This window comes from Euphorbia lathyris, chromosome 7, assembly GCF_963576675.1.
Source record: "Euphorbia lathyris chromosome 7, ddEupLath1.1, whole genome shotgun sequence".
In the NCBI taxonomy this organism is placed as follows: Eukaryota; Viridiplantae; Streptophyta; class Magnoliopsida; order Malpighiales; family Euphorbiaceae; genus Euphorbia; species Euphorbia lathyris.
In genome coordinates this window covers 71,355,428-71,373,162 of record NC_088916.1, presented here as the reverse complement: position 1 = coordinate 71,373,162, position 17,735 = coordinate 71,355,428, and positions in this window count along the sequence as shown.

Sequence of the window (17,735 nt, the reverse complement as noted above, 5' to 3'; positions counted from 1 at the left end):
ACCGAGAATAACTCAACCTACCACACGCCCAGTTAGCTGGAGGACCGAGAATAACTCAACCAATTCCGTACCCAGCCTCACTTAAATCCAAATCCACATATCATATAGCCCGAGAATATCTCAACCGAGCTCATCCATATATCAAAACATTCCCAATATTAGTATCATCAATATCCAATAACCCGATAATACATGTGCGCACAAGGTTCTGATGCCGCTCACCAGGAAGCATGTCCATAACACGTATTTATCCACAAATAATTACGTATAAATTATTATAAACAATAAGACACTTTTATAAGTAAAAATAGTAATTTACTTGAAATATCATGAAATCATTTATTACGAATGCAAATGCTAAATTAAAACTGCATAACATATAATTAACTCACAAATTGCTCCTAGCTGACTGTCCTAGTTTTCAAGTAATGCTGCTCCTCCTACCGGTTGAATATCTAAAAGAGATAATATTATTTTTAGAATTTATATATGTTTAGGGAAATATTAAAATTTATTTTGTCTCGTTTTACAGACTGTCTACCGAAAATTCGGCAGAGTCTCCCCTATAAAACGAACATCCTCCTAGTAATGACTAGGATCAACCATGCAATAAAATACACTTCTATAATAAAAAATATTCAAAGTCCAAACCGGTACTTCATAGACTGCAATTATCAACCCGGTTGGACATCAATCATCCGATAATTCCATAACTGTCGATAATTCCAATACTTTACTTCTAAAATTACTCATCATCAAATAACATATAAACATATATACTTATAATCCATTTTCATAATATCTATATCAACCAAATTAACTAACCAATAATCTTAAGAGCATAATTAATTAATTATGCTTAGTCCAATCTCCCTTCAACCATTATTTTTTTAAACTTATATATATTCTGAATTTTTATTAAATGAGGATCCAACAATTATTCTTAACCTAACTTAATTATTTTTCTTAATTTCACCCAATTATATACTTTCGTGATTTATAGAGACTAAACGGTAAGGAATTTGGCCAAAGTCCAAGAATTAATGTTGCTCCAAATAATATTTAGAACATTTTGAAGTTAACCAAACATTTTTTTCTGCCCTTATTTTGTATGTCACCGGAAAATATCACTGGTGGTCGGGATCCGCCTATCAGAAAAATTAAAGTTGATTATTTTGAGAAATTAATTATACCACTTTGTTTCTTATGATTCCAGGAGTCTAGAATCACTCTCAAAACACCCAACATCAACCGGAAAATTAAACTTTGGTTAGATTTCTTACTTTTTCCGGTGTAGCCCCGATTACACCTCAAAACTCCTTGCATGCATCCAAATCTAGTGTATCCATAGGTAAATCGACCCCTTGAGTCCATTTTTGGTGTTAGAATTGCAAAATAATGAACATAGGACTGAGAAATAGAGGGAATAGCAAAAGTGACGAATTTTCTCTCTCTAAATGTTTTTTAAAAACTTAAAATCTCACAGTAAAACTTACATGCATGCGTAGCTGGAGTTGAGAGCTTCGTTTCGGTGTAAAAATCGTGAAAAACGGTGAAGAAATGAGGGAGAATGAGGTAGAACAATGATTTGTTTGAAAGGAAGAAATGGAGGTTGAAGGAGGAGATCAATGGAGTCTGCCGTGAAATGCAGCTCCATTGATTTAATTTAATATTATCCAAATTTCTCTATTAGTCCCTATATTTATAATAGCTTTTAAAAAATTTCCCAAAAGTAATTATACTTTAGCCTTAACTCCTTCTAACTAATTCATTTTAGCAATTAGTTTATGTATATATAAATTGGGTATTAAATTATCGGATAAGAAACGGCCCGCTAAACACCAGCGCATGTCTAACTGTTCCGTATGGAGATCATCATCCTCCACCGTCACACCTCCATTGTCTTCATCCTCCAGACTCATATTTGCATACACAGACTCAAGCGTATTCGTCGCAGCCATAGCCAAGATCCAGAACTCACAAACTTGTCAAAGCGACAAGACAGAAATGCACCTTGTCAAAACAACAAGACTTTTAGGTAAAATTTTCCGTGCACTCCGAATTGATTGTATATTGTTTGCGTTATCATTACGATGATATGTTGAAACTATTAATTGGGCTATCCCCATAATTGAAATAAAACTTGGTTTGGTTATTTCATATTTTTAATTCGATTTTATTTTAAGTTTCAATTATCAATTCGATTTTAGTAAAGAAAAACAATTAAAACCGACAAAAAAATAACATCATGTTTGGCAATCAGCTGTTAGCTGATAGCTAATTACATTAACTGTTAGCTGATTACCTTTTGGGTAAATTACATACGTGGTGTACAACCTTTACCCCTTTTCACACTTTGGTGTACAACCTTTAATTTTGCACACTAAAGTGTACAACCTTCTGGTGACCTCCCACTAAAGTGTACAGCCGGTATTTATGACCGGTCAACGCAAGTCAACGTTGCCACATCAGCATTTTGACCACTTTAAAAGTCAAAAATTTACACCCTAATATTGAATTACTAAAATACCCTTATCCCTTCCAAATTTAATCCCTCTCCTCTCTCTCTTCATTGTTTCTGGATCTGATCTTTCTCTTTCCATTTCTCTATCTCTCAATCTTCTCTCTATCCGAAAGCTTTGAATCTCTCTCTATCCATTTCCTTTTCTCTCTAACAGCAATTTTAGTACAAATACCCCTTAATTAACCACCCACTCTTTGCCCCCATCACCATCGCCGGCGCCCGCCACTTTCAAGAATGTTCGAAGTTGCTGCTGCATCGGAGGTTGGCTTCTTGAAGGAATCATTGCGCAGGATAAGTTACCGAGTCCTAAAGCTGATCACAGAATTATTACAAAAAAACACACAGTTTACACTTCATTTCTTCCTTCTCTCTCAATACGCAAAACCACCCGCTCCATTTCTTGTGTTGTTTTTCCGGTGACTAGAACCATGAGACGACGCCGTTGAACCCCGCGACGACGGCATAGAAGCCGAAGAAGAAGAAGTTGGTTTAATCGCCGCCAAAGTGTGATAAAGGTTCTAAACCTATTTTTTTACACCTCTGTGTAAATTAATTATCAATGTTTTGAGCAAATTGAGTAATTAGTTAGGTTAGTGTTATTGAGAAAATTGATTACTGTTTATTTTGGACATATCTTGTGTAAATTAATTACCATTATTTTGGGAAAATTCTCTGATTGAAAATTTATTGGCCAGAGTAACATTATATAGAGAACATGTGCCGACCTGTAAGTAAATCTTATCTCCTGCAAGTCAGAGCTTTCGTCTTTGTTTCCTTTTGATCGAACTTGTTGCTGAGAAGATTTTCATTTTTCTTTTTGAACAAAACGCAATGTTGAATGGGCGACTGTTGTTTTAAAGCTCTGCTGCTAATAAGGAGAATGGAGCTAAACCATTGCTTGGTACTGATAAATCGGAGAAGAAAGAAGCTTTTAGAGAGAGAAATCAAATACACAAAATGAAGATTGAAAGCTTAAAGATTGAAAAGTTAGAGCGAGAAATGGAAATAGGAATAGGAATGATAAAGAGAAAAGTTAGAGAGAGAAATGGAAAGAGAAAGATTGAAAGCTTTTAGAGAGAGAAATCAAATACACAAAATGAAGGGAGAGAAAGTGGTTCAATTTGGAAGGGATGAGGGTATTTTAGTAATTCTATATTAGGGGTATGAATTTTTGACTTTTAAAGTGGTCAAAATGCTGACGTGGCAACGTTGACTTGCGTTGACCGGTCATAAATACCGGCTGTACACTTTAGTGGGAGGTCACCAGGAGGTTGTACACTTTAGTGTGCAAAATTAAAGGTTGTACACCAAAGTGTGAGAAGAGGTAAAGGTTGTACACCACGTATGTAATTTACCCTTACCTTTTTGGTTCGCTGATTTGTAAACTTGTTTTGTAAAACTTAGCTGATTGCTAATAGCTCTTTGTGTAAAATGACATATAAGAATATGGTAAACTCTTTATTTGGAATTAAATGGTAGTAATTAGGGGTAAAAATGTCATTCAAAAGAGATAGAACAATAAACTAATTGAAAAAACTCCTAAAATTAGTTTTTTTTTCAAAATTAGCTTTTTGGACCCAATAAGTTATTTCAAACATCTTTTCACCAAATAACACAATTAGAGGTTTGACTAGTCAAAAACCTAGCTCAAACCTCTTGTCACGACCCATCCCACGGACCGTGACCGGCGCTAGGGAACGGGTAAGCTTAAGCTACCGGAACCCGTAGCAAGCCTAAATTAACTTAGCTAATCAATTACATAAATTCATTTTTAAATAAGATATTTAAAAGTATTAAACATTAAGTCATTGCCCAATATAATTTAATAAATACTCATATATCTGGTACCGCGGTCTAGAATTAGAATTTTATATTAGCTAGAAGGATTAACCAAATAAAGATAAGTGTGCCGCCCGAAAGAAAGATCGTGAGCTGCAACAGACTTCTAGTCACCTGAAAAATTAAAGGAGTCAAACCTCCCATAGTCAATTAATTATATGCAATGCATGAGTAATTTAACATTTATGTCACACACAATAATAATAATCATAATATATAATATAAGTGATCACACAATATGCTTTTCATAAAATTGTCTTATAAATAAATAGATAGGTGGTTTAATACGTGTGTCGGACCCTAAACCTCAATACCCAATCTAATAATCCACCAATAATCACCATTTCACTTATATCCAATAACTGGGGGACCGAGAATAACTCAACCGACCACACGCCCAGTTAGCTGGAGGACCGAGAATAACTCAACCGATTCCGTACCCAACCTCACTTAAATCCAAATCCACATATCATATAGCCCGAGAATATCTCAACCGAGCTCATCCATATATCACAACATTCCCAATATTAGTATCATCAATATCCAATAACCCGATAGTACCTGTGCGCACAAGGTTCTGATGCCGCTCACCAGGAAGCATGTCCATAACACGTATTTATCCAAAAATAATTACGTATAAATTATTATAAACAATAAGACACTTTTATAAGTAAAAATAGTAATTTACTTGAAATATCATGAAATCATTTATTATGAATGCAAATGCTAAATTAAAACTGCATAACATATAATTAACTCACAAATTGCTCCTAGCTGACTGTCCTAGTTTTCAAGTACTGCTGCTCCTCCTACCGGTTGAATATCTAAAAGAGATAATATTATTTTTAGAATTTATATATGTTTAGGGAAATATTAAAATTTATTTTGTCTCGTTTTACAGACTGTCTACCGAAAATTCGGCAGAGTCTCCCCTATAAAACGAACATCCTCCTAGTAATGACTATGATCAACCCTGCAATAAAATACACTTCTATAATAAAAAATATTCAAAGTCCAAACCGGTACTCCATAGACTGCAATTATCAACCCGGTTGGACATCAATCATCCGATAATTCCATAACTGTCGATAATTCCAATACTTTACTTCTAAAATTACTCATCATCAAATAACATATAAACATATATACTTATAATCCATTTTCATAATATCTATATCAACCAAATTAACTAACCAATAATCTTAAGAGCATAATTAATTAATTATGCTTAGTCCAATCTCCCTTCAAACTTTGTTTTTAAAATTACATGTTCTGATTTTTTTTTATTTAAATGAGGATCCAACAATTACTTTTAACTCAACTTAATTATTTTCCTTAATTTCACCCAACTATATACTTTCGTAATTTATAGAGACTAAACAGTAAGGAATTTGGCCAAAGTCCAACAATTAATGTTGCTCCAAATAATATTTAGAACATTCTGAAGTTAACCAAACATTTTTTCTGCCCTTATTTCGTATATCACCGGAAAATATCACCGGTGGTCGGGATCCGCCTATCGGAAAAATTAAAGTTGATTATTTTGAGAAATTAATTATACCACTTTGTTTCTTATGATTCCAGGAGTCTAGAATCACTCTCAAAACACCCAAAATCAACCGGAAAATTAAACTTTGGTTAGATTTCTTACTTTTTCCGGTGTAGCTCCGATTACACCTCAAAACTCCTTGCATGCGTCAAAATCTAGTGTATCCATAGGTAAATCGACCCCCTGAGTCCATTTTTGGTGTTAGAATTGCAAAATAATGAACATAGGACCGAGAAATAGAGAGAATAGCAAAAGTGACGAATTTTCTCTCTCTAAATGATTTTTAAAAACTCAAAATCTCACAATAAAACTTACATGCACTTGTAGCTGGAGTTGAGAGCTTCGTTTCGGTATAAAGAACGCCAAAAACGGTGAAGAAATGAGGAAGAATGGAGTTGGAGAAGAATGGAAATGGCAAATGGTATGAATGTCATACGGATGGAAATGGCAAATGATAACATAGAGATATTATCCCAAGGACCAAAAGGGATATTCGCCTTGAGAACGCCGCGTATTAATCCCTGAAGGGGAGCCGGCAGGCGGATCTCCACGGTTCTGCTCAGAGAGATCCGCTGGCGGACCTATAAGGTGAATCTCTTCATTCACCTGATTCGCCACTGTAACGGCTGGCCGCCGACTCGGCCATAAAGATCATTAATGAGTTATCAATTAGCTAACTTCCAGGTTAAAGATAACTTGTAACCGTCATTAATGAAGCATTAATGGAGGCTTTCTAGTTGCCTGAAGGTTACGACTTCCTAGGTATATATAGCCTGATTCCCTAGGCTATTAAGGTACACATTCTCACAACCTTTGTCAATTCAGTTTGTTTCCTTGATTCACCTTACTGACTTTGGCATCGGAGCTTCCCCCCGTCGAACCCAACGACGCCCCCACAGGGACGGACGTTGATCAGAATTTCACTACTTGTTATCAATTGGTGCGGTGAACGTGGAATCCTTAATCAAACAAAGGGTTTTTCATTCACATTAAGAAACTATGACAACTGGAGATCAGAATCCCTCTTCAGGGATTGAAACACCATTAGTTACACCATCTAGTGCTGGCCGCACAGATTCAACTGCTCCTGCAACGCACGTCGAAAGTAGTATGAACCCTGATGCTTTCATCAACATGTGTGCACAAGCAATCGGGGAGTGGTTTGGACCCGAGACGGGGAATCGCCTGCGGTCATTCATGACCCTCCCTCCACATTGGAGCATGGCATCCACATCGACTGTATCATCCTGGCCCTTGTTAAACTTTAGACCGGGCGCCCAGAGTTCTTCATTTCTCCAAGCTCACAACACGGATTCCATGGTAACTACTACGGCGGCAGTTGGAGAATGACAAATCAATCGGGAGTTATTCCCTGGTGGCGCAGAAGGAAGTCAAAGGAATGATTCAACCCTTCCGGGCGGATCTACGGGTCCTGGATTAAATCTAGGCAGGTTCGATATCCCAAGGTGCCCATGGACGAATCTCTCCATTGGCGGATCCGAGGGGCGAACACACAAAGAGCGTAGAAGGGAGAAAAGTAGGCGGTCTAAATCACCCTCGCCTCGACGACCGAGATCCTCACGTCGGGGCAGATCGCCCCCATCTACTGGACGTAGATGAAGTAAAAGGCCAGCGGAGACGCCCCATTTGAGTGGACCACCACCCCCGCCACCCTCAGGAACTGTTGGACACATCCCGTCGGGAAGCCATGGAGGAGGTAGTGGGCAAGCTCCCCCAGGAGGGGGGGCGGAGGAGGTAGTAGCGGAGGAGGAGGCGGACGCGGAAGTGGAGTAGGGCGTTCGCCATCAGATCCATCATCTGGGTCAAGTTCTTCTTCTTCTCCGAGTAGATCTCCACGAAGGGGTCGCCCAAGGGCGGATCCGGAGAATTTTGATGATAGAGTTAGAGCTCTGGTGCTCTGTATGAATGAGGAAAATGCCAGGCATAATCCGTTCGCCAATAGAGATTCGCCTTTCGCAGCTTGGATTGAGGCAGAGGAAACTGATAGAGCTTTTAAAATACCTAATCTCGCTATCTATATAGGTGTTGACAATCCGGAAGCTCACGTCAGAAAATACCGAATACTGCTCAAACTCAACCGTGCCACCGAGCCTGTGCTCTGCAAAATGTTTGTCACCACGCTAGGAGGTCCAGCCTACGGGTGGTTTCAGTCTTTACCTCCGGGCTCAATAAACAGTTTTGATCAATTGAACAGGGAATTTTGTGCTAAATTCGCCGGTTGTATTCCTCCAGTGGTTAAATCAGGAAAGCTTTTTGAGTTAAAGCAGAAGGCGAATGAATCCCTTCGGGAGTACGTAGACACTTTTAACCAATTGTGCATACAAATCGTTGATGTGGATATCTCCGTAGCAGTGGAATGTTTTGTGAGAAACACCACTTGTAAATGCTTGCAAGAAGATCTAATTCGAAAGAAACCCACCAGCATGGCAGAATTGATGGAGCGTTGTAAAGACTTTATCGAGGTGGATGATATTCGCCGAGGATCACTGTCATCGCCCAAAAGGGACAAGGGCGAATCTCGCCATCGAGATAGAGACAAAGACAAACATCGGGATTCTTCCTCTAGAAGCAGGCAAAGGGGTTCTAAGAACAAATCAACGTTTGTCACCTCTTTCACACCTCTCAACGCTTCTAAAAGTGAAGTCCTTATGTGGATCGAGAACAGTCAACACAAACGGAGCATTTCATACCCCGAACCAAAGGGGGGGGAGTACACCAATACTGCTAAAAATCCTAAAAATTATTGTAAATATCACAGGAAAAATGGCCATGACACCGATGCATGTTCGGAGTTAGCTCGGGAAATCGAGCGTCTCATCGAGAGAGGCAAATTGGATCGATTCATCTAGAATGATGGCAAGAAAGGAGATGGTGATAGATCCAAAGAGGACCCAAAGAAGAAGGGGAAAGGTACCATTAATGTCATAGCAGGCGGACCTGGATACCAACCAATGCTGAAAAAGGCAAAGACTTTCGCTCTTGACAGGGCATCGTTAAATCGCCCCTTTACCGACGTAGGTCCGGAAATCTCTCCCCATGCGGATGCACTGGTCGTCACTATGATGGTGGAAGGCTGGGAGATGAAAAGAGTGATGGTTGATACTGGGAGTTCGTGTAATGTCATCACTAGAGGAGCTTTTGCCAAACTCATGATTGATCCAGTCCAGGTAGAGCCAACTGTGGTTGATATCCTAGGAGTGACGGGACACACTATCCAAACAAAAGGCCAAGTCACTCTGGATTGCGAGCTTACGGATGATGACCAGGTCTGGAAAGGTGATCTGGAATTTTCTGTCTTGGATGGTCAGTTAGCTTACAATATCATCCTCGGACGGCCCTTTATCTCCGAAGTTGCAGCCCTTATCTCCATACGCCACTTAGCGCTTTACATCCCCACGGCCAAGGGAGGTGTAATGATCAGAGGTAGCCAAAAGGTAGCCTAGGAGACATATTCGGCATCACTGATGATTCGCCCCCAATCTAAAGAAGAGGATGAGGAGGAGCTCGTCACAATGGCCTTGGGCGAGACAGAAATGTACCTTATGGCGGATGAAAAGCAGGTGCGAATGGCTAAAGGGCTCAAGGGCGAAATTAAAAATGCAATCACCAAGGTACTCCGTGAGGCGGAGGATGTCTTCGTATGGAAGGATGAAATTCTCCCCGGAATCAGTCCAGACGTGATCACTCACAAGCTCAACATTGATAAAGATGCAGTTCCTGTGGCTCAGAAGCGGAGAAACCATGGCCCCGAAAGGCAGAAGGTAATAGAAGAAGAGATCACCAAGCTCCAGCGGGCGGACGCTATTGAGGAGGTGCTTTATACTCAGTGGCTGGCGAACGTCGTTCTGGTAAAGAAGGCGGGCGGATCTTACCGCATGTGTATTGACTTTACGGATCTCAACAAAGGTTGTCCCAAAGGCAACTATCCTCTGCCATGTATTGACATGCTTGTGGATGGAACCGCCGGTCACGCCATGTACTCCTTTACGGATGTGAAGTCAAGTTATCATCAGATCCCCATGGAACCCTCAGATAGAATCAAGACCTCATTCGTAACACATCAAGCCACTTATTACTTCAAAGTTATGCCCTTTGGGCTTAAAAACGCGGGTGCAACTTATCAGAGGATGATGAACAAGATATTCGCAGATAGTAAAGGGGATAACTATTCTGTCTATGTAGATGACATGATCATCAAAAGCACAACCATAGAAATGCATGCAGACGATATAAAGGAGGTACTGGACGTACTCCGACGCCACAACATTAAGTTGAACCCAGAGAAGTGTACTTTTGGTGCGACGTATGGAAAATTCTTAGGGTTCATGATCAGCGAAAAAGGAGTTAGCCCAAATCCTGACAAGGTTAAGGTTGTCCTAGAAATGCAAGCACCACGGAACATCAGAGAAGTACAACGCCTTAATGGGCGGATCATAGCCTTGGGCAGGTTTATCTCTTGTTCAGCTCGCAGATGTCAGCCCTTTTACGAGGTCATCAAGAAGCAAAAGGCGTTCGAGTGGAATGAGGATTGTGAAAAGGCCTTCGAAGGAATCAATCGGTTCCTCACGGAGCCGCCCATGATGAGTCGACCAATGAAGGGAGAGGACCTCTACATGTATGTATCGGTTACGGATAAGGCTGTGTGCACGGTCATGATACGAGAGGAGGATGGCCAGCAGTTTCCGATTTATTATGTGAGCAAGGTTCTGAAAGACGCCGAAACCAGATATTCTAAGCTTGATAAAAATGGCGCTGGCTGTTGTCACCATAGCAATCCGCCTTAGACCATATTTTCAGGCGCATACTGTGGTGGTTCGAACGAATATACCAATGAGAAAGGTGTTGCAGAAGCCAGACACTTCCGAAAGGTTGATGGAATGGGCAATCCGCCTTGGTGAATTCGATGTGAGATATGAAAGTAGGTCGGCTTTAAAGAGTCAGGTCCTGGCAGACTTTGTGAATGAATTCACTGATGAAGGGATATATCACCCCAAGCCTCCAGTAGAGGAATGGACAATGTACACCGATGGCGCCTCCTCAGCGGACGGAGCTGGCATAGGCGTTGTGATCAAGGGTCCCCAATACATAAAGTTACGGTACGCAGCAAAATTAAATTTCCATGCAACTAATAATGTTGCTGAATATGAAGCTCTGGTATTGGGATTACGCCTACTCAAAGAAATCACTCCTGAGCGGATTGTGATCTATAGTGACTCTAAGCTAATGGTCAACCAAGTAATCAAGAATTACGAAGTGAAAGATGATGTTTTGGCCAAATACGTAGCAGAAGTCAAAAAATTGCTGGATCACCTTGAGGCTAAGGAAACCAAATGGGAACTGATTCACGTACCAAGGGAGTCCAACACTGAGGCGGATCATTTGGCCAAAATGGCCTATTGTGAGGAGAACTGGACAGATCCAGATTGTCCCTTCGAAGTTAAGATAGCTCCAGCCTTCGCTTCAGAGGAAGTATCCCTACTCACAACGGTAGAAGATGATTGGAGATCGGTCATTCGCCAATATCTGCTATGTGGAACTTTACCTGAGGATAAGGAAGAGGCACGGCGGATAGTTAGGAGAGAGGCTTATTTCTCCGTAATCAACGACGGCCTTTACAGAAAATCTTTTAGCCACCCTTGGTTGAAGTGCATTCTACCGGAAGAGGGACAACAAATCCTCAAGGAGCTACATGAGGGATCATGTGGGGCTCATGAAGCATCCGCCACCATCTTGAAGAAATCCAGGTTAGCGGGTTTCTACTGGCCCACGGCCGAATTGGATGCCCAAAAATTGGTAGAATCTTGTCATAGTTGCCAGATTCATGCGAATGAATCACATACTGCCAAACATCTCCAGAGGCCCATCATAGAAGGACGGCCATTCGCCCTCTGGGGAATAGACATTGTCGGCCCATTTCCTCCAACTCGCCGACAGAGGAGGTACGTGGTAGTGGCAGTGGATCATTTTACCAAGTGGGTAGAAGCCGAAGCTGTCTCCTCCATCACTGCAGAACGAATGGTGGAATTCGTCAAGGACAACATCGTGGGAAGATACGGTGTTTCGCATACCATCATCATCGATAATGGAACACAGTTCAACTATAGCGAATTCAAAACTTTCTGTGAAGAGTTGGGCATTCTGAACAGATTTGCCTCCGTTTATTATCCCCAATCCAACGGGATGACCGAAGTCACGAATCGGACGATCGTAAAAGGGATAAAAAAGAGATTAGGAGAGCATGATAAGAAGTGGGCGGACCAGCTGACAAGCGTTTTATGGGCTTATCGCACCACTCCTAGGACGGCCACAGGAGAAACACCATTCGCAGAATCATGGTGTAGAGGCAGTGATCCCGGTTGAAATACAGGTCCCAAGTGATAGAGTGGCCTTTTATTGCGAAGAGGACAACGGCAAAAGGCTAAAGGAAAGTCTGGATCAGGTAGGCGATCGAAGAGACCAAGCCTATGTACGTATGGCGGCGTATAAACAGCGGATCGCCGCTTACCATGATAAAAATGCCAAGCTTGTGGATCTGAATGTGGGTGACCTTGTGCTCCGAAAGGCCGAAAAAATCCAGTCTTGAGAAGGTAAGGGCAAGTTAGGGCTCAACTGGACGGGTCCATATCAGATAGTGGAAAAGATTGGATTTGCCACATTTAAAATTCAGGACATGGAGGGCAACACATTGCCGCGCACATGGAACCTCCAAAATCTCCGCAAATATTTTGTCAGAAAATGAAGTGTACACACGGTCTTGAGTACTCTTTTTCCTTTAGTAAGCTTTTTCCCATGTGGTTTTTCTTACTAAAGGTTTTAACGAGGCTCACTTATAAGACCTGCCTACTGTAATAAAGCATTTCTCCCATTAATAAACATCATTTGTTCTATTATCTGTGTTCTTTTTAAAGTTTATTGCAGCAATATCAATATTCCAGTCTTAAAAAGAAGGGGGGCATCCAACGCTCTCCACATTAACAAAGTATCGCTATCTCATAGCTACTTTTTCTCCTTGGACATAAGAGAATCTATCTTATGGGCGGATCCATCTCTGAGAGGATCCCAATCTCCGATAGAGTTAAAATGATCCTTGGACGCAAAGTCTTTACACTCTCTTACATATCCTTCCCAAAAAAGGATTCACAAGTCCTACGGGCGGATCACTTCACCTCAAAGATAGGTAGCAAATTGATCCCCTTGGCAGCTTTACTTCCTTCAATGGAATAGAACAGCTTCTAACCTTCACAAAGGTCCATGCAATGGGGTACGGCTAGCCACCTACTCCAAAATAAATCCTAGATGCATATATATTTACTTACGCAAACGTAATGGTAAAATAAATAGCTGCCATAAAGGATTAAAACAAATTGTACTTAACGATTTTTTACAAATCACAAGTAAGCAACTAATTAACAATGGGAGCATCCTCCTTTGCACTATCCTCGCTTACGGCGCTTGCCTGGAAAGCCTCCTTCTCCACAGCCTCAAATACGCCAACCAAAGCTACCTCCTTTTCCACGGAAGTTGTGGGACCAAAAGGAAGGGCGTTATCGGTTATCGATTCTTCACCCGCCTTGGGGGGCACTTCCTCAAGCTCCACTAGAGGGACGGTAGTGGAAGGTTTGCTTTCTTCCATGGGTCCCTTCATCCATCTCCGAACATATTCGCGGATGTATTCCTTAGCGTCTGACATCTTGTCATATTTGGCTACGTCTTCTGGTTCGGGGACGGCGAATTGCGGATCTGTGAAATCAATCTCGGGATGCGCCAAGGAAAAGTACGCATGAGCAGTTCGCCATAATAGAAGGCTTGTTCGCCCGCCATATATTCAGCTTCTCCTAGGGCATCCTCATGGTTCTTGGCGTCCGTCACAATCTTTTCCTTTAGCTTCTCAATTTCCGCATCTCTAAGGACTAAGGCGGCTGTTGTAGAGGCAAGGTTCGCATTAGCAGAAGCAATGTTCGCATTGGCTTCCGCTACCTCTTTCTCCAACTTTTCAATGGTTGCCTTATCCGCCACACCTTAAAGGAGCTCGGCCTCCATAGCACGTATGCGAGTATACATCTGTCAAAAACAAACAGTTTCGTTAAAAAGAAAAGAGCAAAGGAACAACTTTTTCTACAAAAAGAAATCTTTTCTAGGGGACTCACCATAAGGAGATCAGTTTTCCCCTTTTGCGCATGAATAGAACCAGGAATTTGGTTCTGAGTCCTTTGCACTTCGCCCACCTGGCCCAGGGCCTCATCCAAGTCGTTTATGATGGATTCATTCTCAAAAGATCCTTGTGCGCCATATTTGGCGGACCAATATTCGCCTATATCGGGCTTCGCCACCTGCACAAACATTCAAGGATCAAAACTCAAGTCAAAAACTTGATGAACAGATAAAAATAAAAGGCAACTCACTTGTTCCATCTCCCCAACGGGCATGGCGGACTTCATGGCATCCGTCATAAGTTTAAAACCTCCAGAAGCTGCAGGTTTCCTCCTTTTTAGTGGCGGCTCAACCACTGTTTCTGCTGGGTGTTTTCCAGTATCCTTTGGAGGTTTTGCTGCTTGATCTTTCCTACGCGCCTCAGCCTCTAAAAACTTCATACGCTTCTCTGCAATAGCATGATTGGCCTTAGATAAACCCCTGCCAAGGAAAACATTGAAGTAATCAAAGTTCGAGAAGAAATAAAAGTTACCTTGGTCAAATTGCGCAATCTTGGAGTAAATGAATTGCTCCCCCTCTCGGCGAATCAACGGAATATCGCTCATCATGAAGGCTAAAGCGTCTACGTATGTCCATGTATCCGCCTTGATCTTCTTCATAAGCTCCGCCACCACTTCATCGCTATCGGTCAATATTCGCATATCGCCCGCCATGTGTAAGGGCTTGGGATTCCAAAACGAGGGAAAACCCAGAGATTCGCCCTCTTTTATCTTCACATAGAAGAATTTCTCATCCCAGCAATGGACATTGGACATTTTGTCACTGAATGGCGAATATACTCCGAATTTGGCGAAGGTGAGATAGGATTCATACTTCCGTTTCGAGGGTTTATGGAAAGCTCTAAAAACACGACCCGTATATACTACTCCTAAATTTGAGGCGAGGTAGCAGTCTAAAGCAATATCCAACCAACCGTTGGGATGCAGTTGGCTAGCTGTAATATCAAAGTAGGAGAGGATGTCCGCCATCATCTTTGGGAGAGGAAGCCGGAATCCCCTCTCTACATGACTGCAATATACTGTTAGAAAACCGCTAGGCGGACAGGAAGGTCGTTGATGGGCTGTGGCTAACTGAGTCTCATAATTATTGATCCAAGGGAAACGATTCGCCAGATCTACTAGATCCGGAAAAATAGAAAATTTTGCATCAAATTCAAATAAACAACTTTCCTTCGAAATTGGGGGGCACTCATACGAGACGGAGTGGACTCCGCTCGAGGGTTCTTTTTCCTAGGTGGGATAGAAGAAGAGGCCATTGTCCCCGGAAAATACCTAGCCTTAACGGCCGGAGCGGTACCGGAAATAGAGGTAAAAAGAATTGGATATCTGGTGGAACGAGTTTGGTAGCGATTACACGCCGAGTTACTAAACCCAGCTAAATCGGAGCTAACCATGTCCTCGGAGGAAGAGGAGTTCTCCGATGACGAAGTGGTCCAACTAAAATCAACTTCTATTTCAGGAGAAGGGGTCGAATTAAAAAGCTCTGAAGTTGATCTTGAAGATGAAGACGAACTTCTAAACATCCAGAGAAAAGTTAAACAGAAGAAGATGAACTTACATGTGAAATCGGAAGCTTGGTGCGAAACTCTGAAAATTCCCAGAAAAAGCTTCGAAAGGAGATAATGAAGAAGAAATGGAGAAGAAAGAGAAAACGAAAGAGGAATAAGGATATTTTCTCCTTCCTGGGACAGTGCGTCCACTACACGTGTCATTCACCAATTGGCATCGAATAGGGTGCTCATTAATGCAGATGTTTATGACAGCGCGCAGAAGCTCAAAAGCCCTAAAGGACTTTAAGGGCATTTTGGGGGGGCTTCTGATAACATAGAGATATTATCCCAAGGACCAAAAGGGATATTCGCCTTGAGAACGCCGCGTATTAATCCCTAAAGGGGAGCCGGCAGGCGGATCTCCACGGTTCTGCTCAGAGAGATCCGCTGGCGGACCTATGAGGCGAATCTCTTCATTCACCTGATTCGCCACTGTAACGGCTGGCCGCCGACTCGGCCATAAAGATCATTAATGAGTTATCAATTAGCTAACTGCCAGGTTAAAGATAACTTGTAACCGCCATTAATGAAGCATTAATGGAGGCTTTCTAGTTGCCTGAAGGTTACGACTTCCTAGCTATATATAGCCTGATTCCCTAGGCTATTAAGGTACACATTCTCACAACCTTTGTCAATTCAGTTTGTTTCCTTGATTCACCTTACTGACTTTGGCATCGGAGCTTCCCCCCCGTCGAACCCAACGACGCCCCCACAGGGACGGACGTTGATCAGAATTTCACTACTTGTTATCATGTATCCATAGGTAAATCGACCCCCTGAGTCCATTTTTGGTGTTAGAATTGCAAAATAATGAACATAGGACCGAGAAATAGAGAGAATAGCAAAAGTGACGAATTTTCTCTCTCTAAATGATTTTTAAAAACTCAAAATCTCACAATAAAACTTACATGCACTTGTAGCTGGAGTTGAGAGCTTCGTTTTGGTATAAAGAACGCCAAAAACGGTGAAGAAATGAGGAAGAATGGAGTTGGAGAAGAATGGAAATGGCAAATGGTATGAATGTCATACGGATGGAAGAAGTTGATCCGTGTTTCATCTTTTTATTTTCCTGATTAGTGGCTAAAATTTAGTTTGGTCCTCTCACTTTTATTATTTTTTAAATTCTCCCAAAAGTAATTATATTCTAGCTTTAACTCCTTCTAATTAATTCAATTTAGCAACTAGTTTAAATATATAAATTGGGGTATTACAATTCTTCCCCCCTTAAAGAAATTCGTCCTCGAATTTGAAATTGAAGGACTAACCTCACGTTTGAAATAGATAAGGATAATTGTTCTTCATCTCCAACTCGGATTCCCAAGTGCACTCTTCCATGGAATGATTATTCCATAACACCTTCACCATTGGGATGACTTTTGATCGAAGTTGACGAACTTGACGATCTATAATTCCACTGGTTGCTCCTCATAAGATAAATCTTCACTAACTTTTATCGCTTGTGGATGAAGAATATGAGAAGGATCGGGAACATATTTCCTTAGCATTGATATATGGAACACAGGATGAACCTGTGATAAGTTAGGAGACAATGCTAATTGATATGAATCTTCGCCTATTCTCTTCAAAATCTCAAACGGACCGATGTATCTAGGTGTCAACTTTCCTTCCTTTCCAAATCTCACGATTCCTTTCATTGGTGACACTTTGATAAAAACATAGTCCCCTTCCATGACTACCACGTCCTTCCTCCTTGGATCCACATAGCTTTTCTGCCTACTAAAGGCAGTTTGCAGTCTTTGACGAATGATAGGAACCTTTTAAGAAGTTATTTGTATTATCTCGGGACTAGTGAGTTTCCTATCACCAACTTCTTCCCAATATAAAGGAGATCTACACTTTCTACCATATAATGCTTCATAAGGAGCCATTTGAATGCTTGAGTGGTAGCTATTATTATATGCAAATTCAATCTGAGGCAATTATGTATCCCAATGACCACCAAAGTCCAACACCCACATTCTTAATATGTCTTCCAGCGTTTGGATTGTTCTTTCAGATTGACCATCTGTCTGTGGATGAAA